This window comes from Triticum aestivum, chromosome 3B, assembly GCF_018294505.1.
Source record: "Triticum aestivum cultivar Chinese Spring chromosome 3B, IWGSC CS RefSeq v2.1, whole genome shotgun sequence".
Lineage (NCBI taxonomy): Eukaryota > Viridiplantae > Streptophyta > Magnoliopsida > Poales > Poaceae > Triticum > Triticum aestivum.
Genome location: NC_057801.1, coordinates 361470685 through 361480716, shown reverse-complemented (window position 1 = coordinate 361480716; position 10032 = coordinate 361470685). Strand labels below are relative to the sequence as shown.

The 10032-nt window shown below is 48.0% G+C and overlaps 1 non-coding gene across 1 annotated transcript; it reads right to left on the bottom strand.

The window, feature by feature from the left end:
- Positions 1 to 5828: 5828 nt before the first annotated feature.
- On the bottom strand, positions 5829 to 5920 carry LOC123073005 (small nucleolar RNA SNORD96 family). The gene has a single exon (XR_006435533.1). It is a non-coding gene; the product is annotated as a small nucleolar RNA SNORD96 family (small nucleolar RNA).
- Between the last annotated feature and the right edge of the window lie 4112 nt (positions 5921 to 10032).

Below are 10032 nucleotides of genomic sequence, written 5' to 3'. Positions count from 1 at the left end.
TTGTTCCCACCATATGAGCACATAGTCTTGGAACTCAAGTGATGCCATAGCAATCTTCTTCTCTTCCTCATAGTTGTGCAAACGAAAGATTTTGTCGACCTTCAATGCCCATGAGAGGTATTCTTCGGGATCATTGCTTCCATTGAACTTGGGCATTGTGAATTTTAGCTTGTCGTAGCGTTGCTCTTCATTGTGTTGTTGGCGATGGTGATGATGACGCCCTTGACGGTGAGGGTAATCATCCTCATGTTTCTCCTGGCGTGGAGGAAGTCCATGATTAACATGCTCCTGTTGAACTTGAGGTTGAGGTGGAGCTTGACGAGCTTGTGGAGGAGCTTGAGGAACTTGACGTTGCACTCGCGGTTGGTAGTTCCTCTCTTGGATTTCTTCTCGAAGGGCTTCCTCTTGATTGCACCGTTCGCGGTTGCGGTTGGTGATGGCTCAACTTGATTCTTCAAGGGCACGTTGCGCCTCAAGAGCTTGTGCTTCACGTTGGTGTTGTTGAAGACGTTGAGCCTCGGCGTCTTGTTCCGCTTGGTGTAGACGCGCTCGTTCTTCCTCTTGGCGCCGTTGTCGTTGTCGTTCTTGAGCTTGAGAAAACGCAACTTGATGTGGTGGAGGACGAAGTTCTCGCTCGTCAACTTGCTCTTGTGAATGCTTGTCATGTAGCGGATTGCGAGATGCATGACGGTCTTGACGCGCGGCTCATCGAAGAGTGTTTGATGATGGTGTACTTGAGCCAGAGAAGGAGTCGTTGGAGTGTCAACTTGAGCGGCTCCGTCTTGAGTATGAAGAAGTAGAAGGAGGACGGTTCACCAACAAGGCGCGGATCTCGTCCATTCTTGCATCGTTCTCTTGCTTGTGTGCGTCGAGCTTGTTGTCGAAGTAGTCCTTGGTACGTTGCTCAAAGAGTCGCAAGTCGGTGGCGAGGTTGTTGATGCGGTCGGTCATAGCTTGTTGTTGTTGATGCAATGCTCATTGTGCCCCAAAGAGCTGGCTCTTGGTGACGTGATGACATGGCGTCGTCTTGCTCGATGAAGAGTGGGTTGGTAGAAGTACTTGGCCTATCCATCATTCCAAGCAGAAATGTGAGTGGTAGAAAGAGAAGAACTTTTACCAATGTACCTTGACCGATGTTGACGATGAATCAAGTTCACTCAAATGCGGACAATGAAATAGCACTATTGGTACCAATTCTTGTTGGTTCTCACACCTACACAAGTAAAAGCTTATGGTGGAGCTTGGTTAGGATGGTGGCACAAAATTTGATGCAATTGTAAGTGAGCTTCAATAATGTTGGAAAAGATTCACAAATTTGCAAATGCAACAAGTAGACCAAGCAAGTAGTGTTACACGGAGACACACACGCAAATAGATAAGTGGGATTGTGCAAACCAAAAGTGAGCCAAAATGTGGAATCCACGAAAATGCTCTTGTTGCACAATACACGAGAGAGCTAGCACGATTGCACAATAGGCGGATACGGAACTTGTGCACAACCTACTAGGCAAAAATGCAATGATCTCTATCCCAAGTATGCTATATGTATGGTATTTCGGTGCTACGATCCAAGATGATCGAGTATGACAATCTTAATGTAGTATGATGCTATGGTTCTTGCTTATAAGCTCTTTGCTTATCTTTCCTCTTTGCTTAAAAGCTTGGGTGGCTCTTTCACTTTTGAACTCTTTTCTCATGCAAAACTTCACGAACCAAGATAGCAATTGTGTATGCTATGACAACTTTGTGACACAAAAGTTGATGCCAAGATATGCACCACTATGGTATGTATGCTATGGAGTATGATCACTAATGTGCACAAGTCACGTTGCCGGCAATACTCAATGGCTAGTCTCGATGGGTAAGCTATGCAAAAGTAAGGCCATGTGGTTATCAATGCAATTGTAAGGTATGACAAAGATGTCGTTGAGGTTACCGTCCTTGGCGATGATGAGACCTTTGTGACGATGAGCCGTGGTGATGATGATGTCGAACCGAACCTATATAGCCGAAACACAATAGGACACGGTAGTCACAACTCAAAATCTCAAAGACCAAAACGTGGCAAAATCGTCATAGGGGTATGGGTGGATGATGTTGGTGTATGTGGGTTGTTGTGGTGGTATGGGGTTTTGGAAGATGTGGTGGAAGGTGGGGATGAGGTGGTGGCCGAACTGAACAAAATTCAGTTTCGTCAGAGTTGCCCGGGCGTCCGGGTGGTCACGGTCATCCGGTCGTCGTTGGACGTTTGGCTGGGTCCGGTCGTCCGTGTCCTAGGCGAAAATCGGGCACTGGATGAACTGCACGATTTCGGGGTGGAGGGAGATGGTGATGTCGAATTCGAGTGGATTTGTGGATGGGAAAGGGTGGGGAGGGTGGGGAAAGCTAGATCCACACGTGGCAACACAAATCCATGGACCAAATCCAAAAAAATTTCAACTCACCAACAAATCACAAAAAACAATTGGGGCTATTTTTGGTGGGGATTTTCGGATTTAGGATGAAAACAACAAAATCAAGCTAGAAAACACAGGGTAGGGGCTCCAAAAACGTGATCAACGTGGCTCATGATACCAAGATGGTGTAGGGCGGAACCCTATGGGGCCGAGCTTTCACGTTTGGAGTGAATCCTACGGGGAACACGAAGAACGCGTGGAAGAACAAGAGGGAAATCACAAGGGGAAAACAAGAGAAACACTCAACCGACACGAAATCTATCACACAAGTGCTAGATCATCGAGGCACAAAGTAACACGAGATCAAAAGTCAACAAGGGACGATACAAGAGTAACCGTTCTTCTCCATGAGGAGGTCTTGATTGTCTTCTTCGGAAGGAGGCCTTGCATCCGGATGGATCTTCTCCGAAGAGGTGCAGTCCCTCACGAGGAGTAGATCCGGTACGGATGAGCAATGCTCTATCTCAAATGAGCTATCACAATGCTAACCCTATCTAGGAGGTGGGAGTGGTCTATTTATAGTCATAGTGCAAAGGAGGGGCGAAGTGAAAGGGTACATGGGCCTCATCCCGTAGCTGGACGCAGCCAGGGTCCGGACGTCCGTGGGGTGCCGGTCGTCCAGAGGCTCGCGGGTTCCCGGACGTCCGGGGTTTGTTGGATGTCCGTAGATCCTGTTCTGTGATCGCTGGTACGGTCGTCCGGACGCCTTCGCATTTCCGTAATTTCTGTTCTGTGGTCGCTAGCACAGTCGCCCGGAGCCTGGGAGTGGCCGGTCGTCCGGGCTGGGCCGGTCGTCCAAGGCCTGTAGCTTTGTCCTGCCTCTCTTCTCTTGGTTGTAGGATCTTCCAGGGGTCGGACATCCGTGCCTGGCCGGTTGTCCGGGGCCTGTAGCTTCCAAAGAAGTCCTTCCTCTTGATCTTCACGCTTGGTGTCCTCGCCATCTTGGCCATTGAGTTTAGCTGTCCCGTGGCTCTCCTCCAAATACCTGATCACACACAGAGTCTCTGCATCAGGTAGTAGCCATGTCTCGTGAGTAGAGAGAGGGAGTTCGGAGAGGAGCGAGTTCATCTTCGATAGCCTTTGCTCGAGCTCTTGTCATGGGTCCAAGTGGTGTTGAGGGATATGTAGGTACGTCCATGGGGATGAGCGAGGGATGCTCCGCATCACAACCTCTCCCAACAGTACATCTTATCGGCACGCCATCTCGGGGGCACCTAAGTTAGACAAAGAGAAATTTCAGCGCTACGCGTATGAATCAAATCAAGGAAACTAGTACAAGGCCTTAAGAATAGGTAATTACCTTCATGTACTTGTCCTTACTCAGATACTTGACGTGACACTTCTTCTTCTACCTCCCGATGTTAGTCGAGGAGTAGTAGTCTCGGACATCCAGCACCCGAGCCTCATACCGTATATTCTGAAGTAGGCGCTTGCACTCGGCTTCGACAACCATAGCCACGTCTGCCTCGTGTTCCTCAAGACACATGTAGAAGGTCTGCAATCCAACAAGACATCACTGATCATTAGTACAATCACTAGGTACTGTTGATTTTTAATTCTGTAAAGGAGAAATTACCCAAAACCGGTGTCTCACAATGTCGGCCACCGTCTCGCACACAACACCGTTGACCATCTCCCCCGGCGGGGCTGGGGCAGCCTCGTACAGCTCCCAGGTCAGTGCTAGCTGTGGAAGCTCACCCTCACAGGGCAATGTGACCCACCCCGGGAAGTGGTGCCGGCAAAGAGTACCAAGGACCTGGTTGGGCCTGCGGACACCATCTGCGTGTATCCAACCCCTGCAGTATGACAAGGCCGACACATTAGATATTAATTTGAACAAACATGAAGGCAAAAGGTTCAAAAAGAGTAAATGCACTTACTTCTCCCTATTAGGCTGAATCAACCACCTCTGGTCGCGGGTCGCCGGCACGGACGATACCTTAGTACCACCACGCTGGTAGACCTTCTTGCCCTCCTTAACCAACTCACCCTCGTTGTAGCTATCCTCAGATAAGGTCTCCTCGACACCATCAGCATGGTCGCTAGTCTTCGGGGTCACGTGGGACAAATACTCTGGGACCCGAGTCTCCTGGGAGGAAGACACGGGGACCCGAGGCTCGGAGACCAGAGGCTCATCGACCCGAGGCTCGGCAACCAGAGGCTCGTGGACCGGAGTCTGACACGGGTCCAGGTGAGACGGGTCCACCTGAGATGGAGCACTCTGGTGGTCCGGAGAATCAGCGGGAGGTGGCAGCGAGGAAGGCAGAACAATCGTCCTACCTCTCCCATCGCCTCGTCCACCTCTACCTGCACCCCTCTTCTTCCCCCGACCTCCTCTCCCGGGCTAAGAAGAAGCGACCGCCGAAGGTGCTGGGGGTGTCTGCATGCTGTCTACGAGCGCCCTCCGAAGGTTCTGGGGGTGCAATAACAACACCCCTCCCACGCGCCGAGGAAGGAGGCTCGGAGCGCTCTTGACCCAAGCCCACCATCTGTCAACACCTGCAATGAAAAAGAGTAAACGAAATCAGTACAACATAAACATAATAAAAAATTTGGTGGGTGAAAACAACACCTAAAAAATAACTAACTAATTAACTAACTAACTAAGTGATTAACCTAAAAATAAGTAACTAACTAATTAAACGCTTTTTCTTAAGGCAAGAAATGGTCTTTAATAGGTTAAAATTATTTTAGAGTTTCCAAAATATTTAACCTAACTAACCTAACTAACCTAAAAACTGACCTAACTAACCTAGTCTAAAGATCAATGCAAAAGTGTCCAGATAACAACAAATATCTGCTTGTACTCTCTTCATAGAGAAAGATTTTAAACCAAAAATTAACAACAAAGATCAAAGCAAATAAACAATTTATGAACATTTGTTTCCAGATAATAGAAATATCACCAAAAAAACACAAACATAAAAAAAGTTATATATGTTGTCGGAGAGATCACTCAGAGTGATAATATAGATCTCATCAATGTATGAATCAGGCCACTACTTTTTAACATCACAAGTTGTCACCGGGATCCATAGACAAAAATCTCCAATTAGAAAAAAACATCAAGCAGAAACGTTACACAGATTCCTGAGTTCAAATAAGAATATTTAAAGAGTTTCATAACAAATGGTTGAGCCGTCAAACAATGCTTTCTAGGCAAATAGGATTATGTTTATGATCAAACAAGTAGCAGTAAGCAACTCAAGATCCCACAAAAGGATAGCCCATTTGAAAAATTCTAGCCCGGTTAACATTTCGCCATAAAATTCAGTCTCCAAAATTAAGGCATAGCCAATGTGGACATCAGAATTGCAGATTTCACAACATAAGTTCAGAAGTACTCAGAAAATTATGCTAATATGTTCAATTTGTCCTCAGTATTACAGAATGACGACATGGGCTCACAGCGACAAATCAATCTCTAAAGATGGTATGATTAACAGGTTTTTCATCACCGGACAAACAGAAACACAAACTCAAACAAACAAGTCAACAAAACAGAACTTAAATTACTACAGAAAACAAAATCTGATAAAAGAAGACACGAGAGGAATGACACTAACCTAACTAACCTAGAAAATCAAACTAACCAAACTAATAGTACTAACTAATCTAATTAGTAGCAGTAGAAAAAAAAGAAACTAATAGTACTAAATAACCTAATTACTAGCAGTAGAAAAAAAATAAAATAACAGGGGGGAGCTCACCGGAGTGGGTAGGCGGGGCGGCAGGGTGTCGGGGCGGCTAGGGTGTCGGGATGTCGGGGCACCTGGTTGTCGAGGCGGCGGGGCGCCGGGCCGGCGGGGAAGGCAGGCGGCGAGGGCGTCGGGGCGGCGAGGGCGTCGGGGCGGCGGGGGTGTTGGGGTGGCACTGGCAGTGAGGGCATCAGGATGGCGTGGACGGCGAGGGTGTTCGAGTGGCGCGGGCGGCAAGGGTGTTGGGGCGGCGGGGCGGCGGGGCGGCGAGGGGTCGGGGCAGCGAGGGCGGTGGGGAACGTCGAGGCGGCGCGCGCAGCAAGGGCATCGGGTTGGCGCGGCTGTCGGGGCGGTAGGTGGTCGGGGGCGTCCGGGGCGCGTGCCGGTGGGGGGTCAGGGCGTCGGGGTGGCACCGGTGAGGTGAGGGAGAGAGAGAGAGAGGGGTGGGGCGTGGGGCCGATCGTTTTTTAGGTTGGTTTAATTTCTTTGCCGTTTGCTAGCAGACGGCAAAGAGCGTAGCTAGTGGGGTGGGGCCGGGGGAAATGGCTGTTAGGTTGCCACTTTCTTTGCCGTCTGCTCGCGAACGGCAAAGAAGCTTTGCCGTCAGCTAGTAGACGGCAAAGAAAGTGGCCGTTAGGTGGTTCTCACTAGTGGGCCACCCTCCCTCTTTGTCGTCTGCTAGCAGACGACAAAGTTTCTATGTCATCTGCTAGGTGACGGTATAGAGCTAGCTGACGACAAACACACTCTTTGCCGTCACCTTTTTGTATGCTGATGGCAAAGACCTTCTTTGCCATCAGCTAGCTGACGGCAAAGATCATGATTCCATTAGTGATGCACCTGTTACTTCTGGCTAACGATGAAGCCATGGATTTCTTCAATACTTTGACACAAGACAACGTGACATATAGAATGTTACGTAGATGAGATCAGAAAAAAAATGGATCAACTTGTGCACATCCAAAATGGGGGCATTCTTGATAAATCTCGACCCTCGACCCCTCGACGACCCTCGACCCCTCGGCGATCCACGAACTCGACCTCTCGGCGATCCTCAACCCTCGACCCCTCGGCGATCCTCGAACCTCGACCCCTCGGTGACCCTCGACCCCTCGGTGACCCTCGACCCTCTACCCTAGTTCCCGACCCTCTACCGATCGATGACCCTCGACCCTCAACCCCTCGACGACCCTCAACCCCTTGACCCCTCGATGACCCTCGACCCTCTACCCTAGTTCCCAACCCTCAAACCCTCGGCGATCCTCGACACCCTCGTTCCCGATAAAAAATGAGAATAGGAAGAAGAGAAGAAAAAAAAGGGAGAAGAAGGAATAGAGGAGAAGATGGAAAAATAGAAAAAGAAAAAAGAGGAGAAGAAGAAGGAATAGAGGAGAAGAAGAAAAAATAGAATATTATTCTATTTTTTCTTCTTCTGCTATATTCTTTCTTCTTCTCCTCTTTTTTTCTTCTTTTTCCTCTTCTTATTTTTCCTCTCCTCTTCTTCTCTTTCTTCTCCTTCTTCCTCTTCTTATTTTCCTTTTTCCTCTTCTTCCTTCTTCCTTCTTCCTCTTTTCTTGTTTTTCCTTATTTTCCTTTTTCCTCTCCACTATAACCTAAAATGCTATGAACATCCATACATATGAACAAAAAAATACATATATGAACAAAAAATTAATACATATATGACCATTCAAGTTATACATATACCCACATACATATAATACATTATATATGAACGATAAAATTCATCATATAAAAAATCAACATATATAAAAAAATGCACATAGCCGAGGCGGCGGCGGCTCACAGCAGATGCGGTGATGGCATGACGACAGCGACGGTGACAGTGGGGGCAGCGATGGCACACGGCGACGGTGGGGGGGGTGAAAAGGAGCGCGCGCGGCCGGGCGCGCTCGGGGGGCGGGGCAGCAGGGGCAGGGCACGGGGAAGACGATGGTGACAGAGACGACGGGGCACGGGCGACGGCGAGGACAGCGACGGGGACGACGGGGCACGGGCGACGATGACGAGGCAGCCTGGCGTTGAGCTCAGCATCGTCGGGGAGGCGTCGACGACGGTGAAAGGCGGCAAGGAGCGGGCGACGATGGGGCAGGGTGCGTCGACGGCGATGGCGGCAGCGACGAGGAGCGGCCTGGCGGCGTCGGGGGAGAATGGGAGAACTCGGGGAAATTTTCCTAAGTGTTTTCTTATATAGCCACCCCTTTGGTCCCGGTTTGTGGCACCAACCGGGACAACCGCCACCCTTTGGTCCCGGTTCGTGCCACCAACCAGGACCGAAGGAAACAGACCTTTGGTCCCGGTTGGTGGCACGAACCGAGACCAAAGGATGGCGTCGGTCCCGGTTGGTGATGAGGACATGACTACCTTGGATATGACCAAAAAGATTGCATATATGCATATTTGTCAGGTGATTTCTAGTGCAAACTATTCAATAATCTATTTGTGTTATCCAGAACAAAAATACTTCACACACTTTTGTGTTTTGTCTAATTGCAGGTGTATGGGACATTTGTACAATCCACATATGAAGATAAGGAAGAAAGAGATGTTTATTTGCTGTCCAAAAAGTTCTCTCACGTCACTTTTGACCCAAGAGAAGATAGAGTCCAAGTCTCTCACGTTCTGGATTCAGATTCGGACTGCACAGACATACCTGACTCAAAACGCACACAAATTTTTCATACGGACTCTGAATTGGGTGATTCTTTTTTTGTTGGAAACTAGATTTCGTGCACTTTCCAACCCAATTGGAATCACCTTCAAATTCGTCCGGAGCGTTGAGTTGTGGACGAAACAATCTGATGCTGCAGCAGAATCCGAGTCAAACTACAAGTCCAAAGGTGTTACATCACCTCCACTTGGGCCCATTGGCCTTGTACGACCTAGATTTAGTTTTAGGCTGCCTTGGGACGTCCTCCCACCTCCTTGGCCGCCACCCCTTGCTCCTATATAAGTAGATCCATCTAGTAGCTTTTCCTTGGGATTTGTTTAGTTAAAAGTTAGCCATTGCAACTTCGTGTACTTCGTTTGTGTCCAACGACCAGACCAAGACCGCTTACGGATCCCCACCATTATCAATACCTCATATATATTTGCAATATTCAGATTGCTTTATCATATTCTTGCTCGTTCTTCGATTGCTTGCAGGAATAGACCTTCGTGGTCAGGCTGACCGTGCTTCTGGCATCGTCAGTAACCTCAGGAGATTGGTTTAGCGATTTCTAAGGCGCAACGTCGTGCACGTTTGTAGTCGGATCGTCAAAGTCGTCTCCACCAAATCGATAGTTATCATCTCATCGAAAGATCGGGACACCCTCGCCTCTATTAAGTGGTATCAGTTTTCAGGTTGCTCGGTGAGATTTTACAGTTTTTCATAGTTTAGATCGCATCCGTCATTCATACCTACAGTCCATGAAAAAGCCATAAAAAGTTAGATCTGTTCATTATTTATCCAAGCCAGTCTGAGCCTTTGCAATTTTCTATTCATTGCTTGCATAGTTGAATTATCGGTTGCATCGTCGTGTTAGTTGCTGGTCTTAGTGTCTAGTTCCTTTAGAGTTTCGAGTTCTGTTCACATTAGTCACGCCGCCGCTGCATCATTATCCGTTCCGCTGTCCACCATCCCATCTATTAATTTCCACCACGTGCTATGCACTGTTCATTGTCATAATCATAGTTGAGGTCATTCACATCTTCGCCTGATCCAATCTGCATCTTATCTAGTTTGTCTTGGAAAGAGGGAGAAAAAAAGATAGAGAAAAAAAAGAGAAAAAAAGGAAAGAAAAAGAGAGAGAAGAAAAAAAAGCGTGAGAAAAAAAAAGAGAAGAAAAAAATTGGATCTATCTAGAATCAATCTC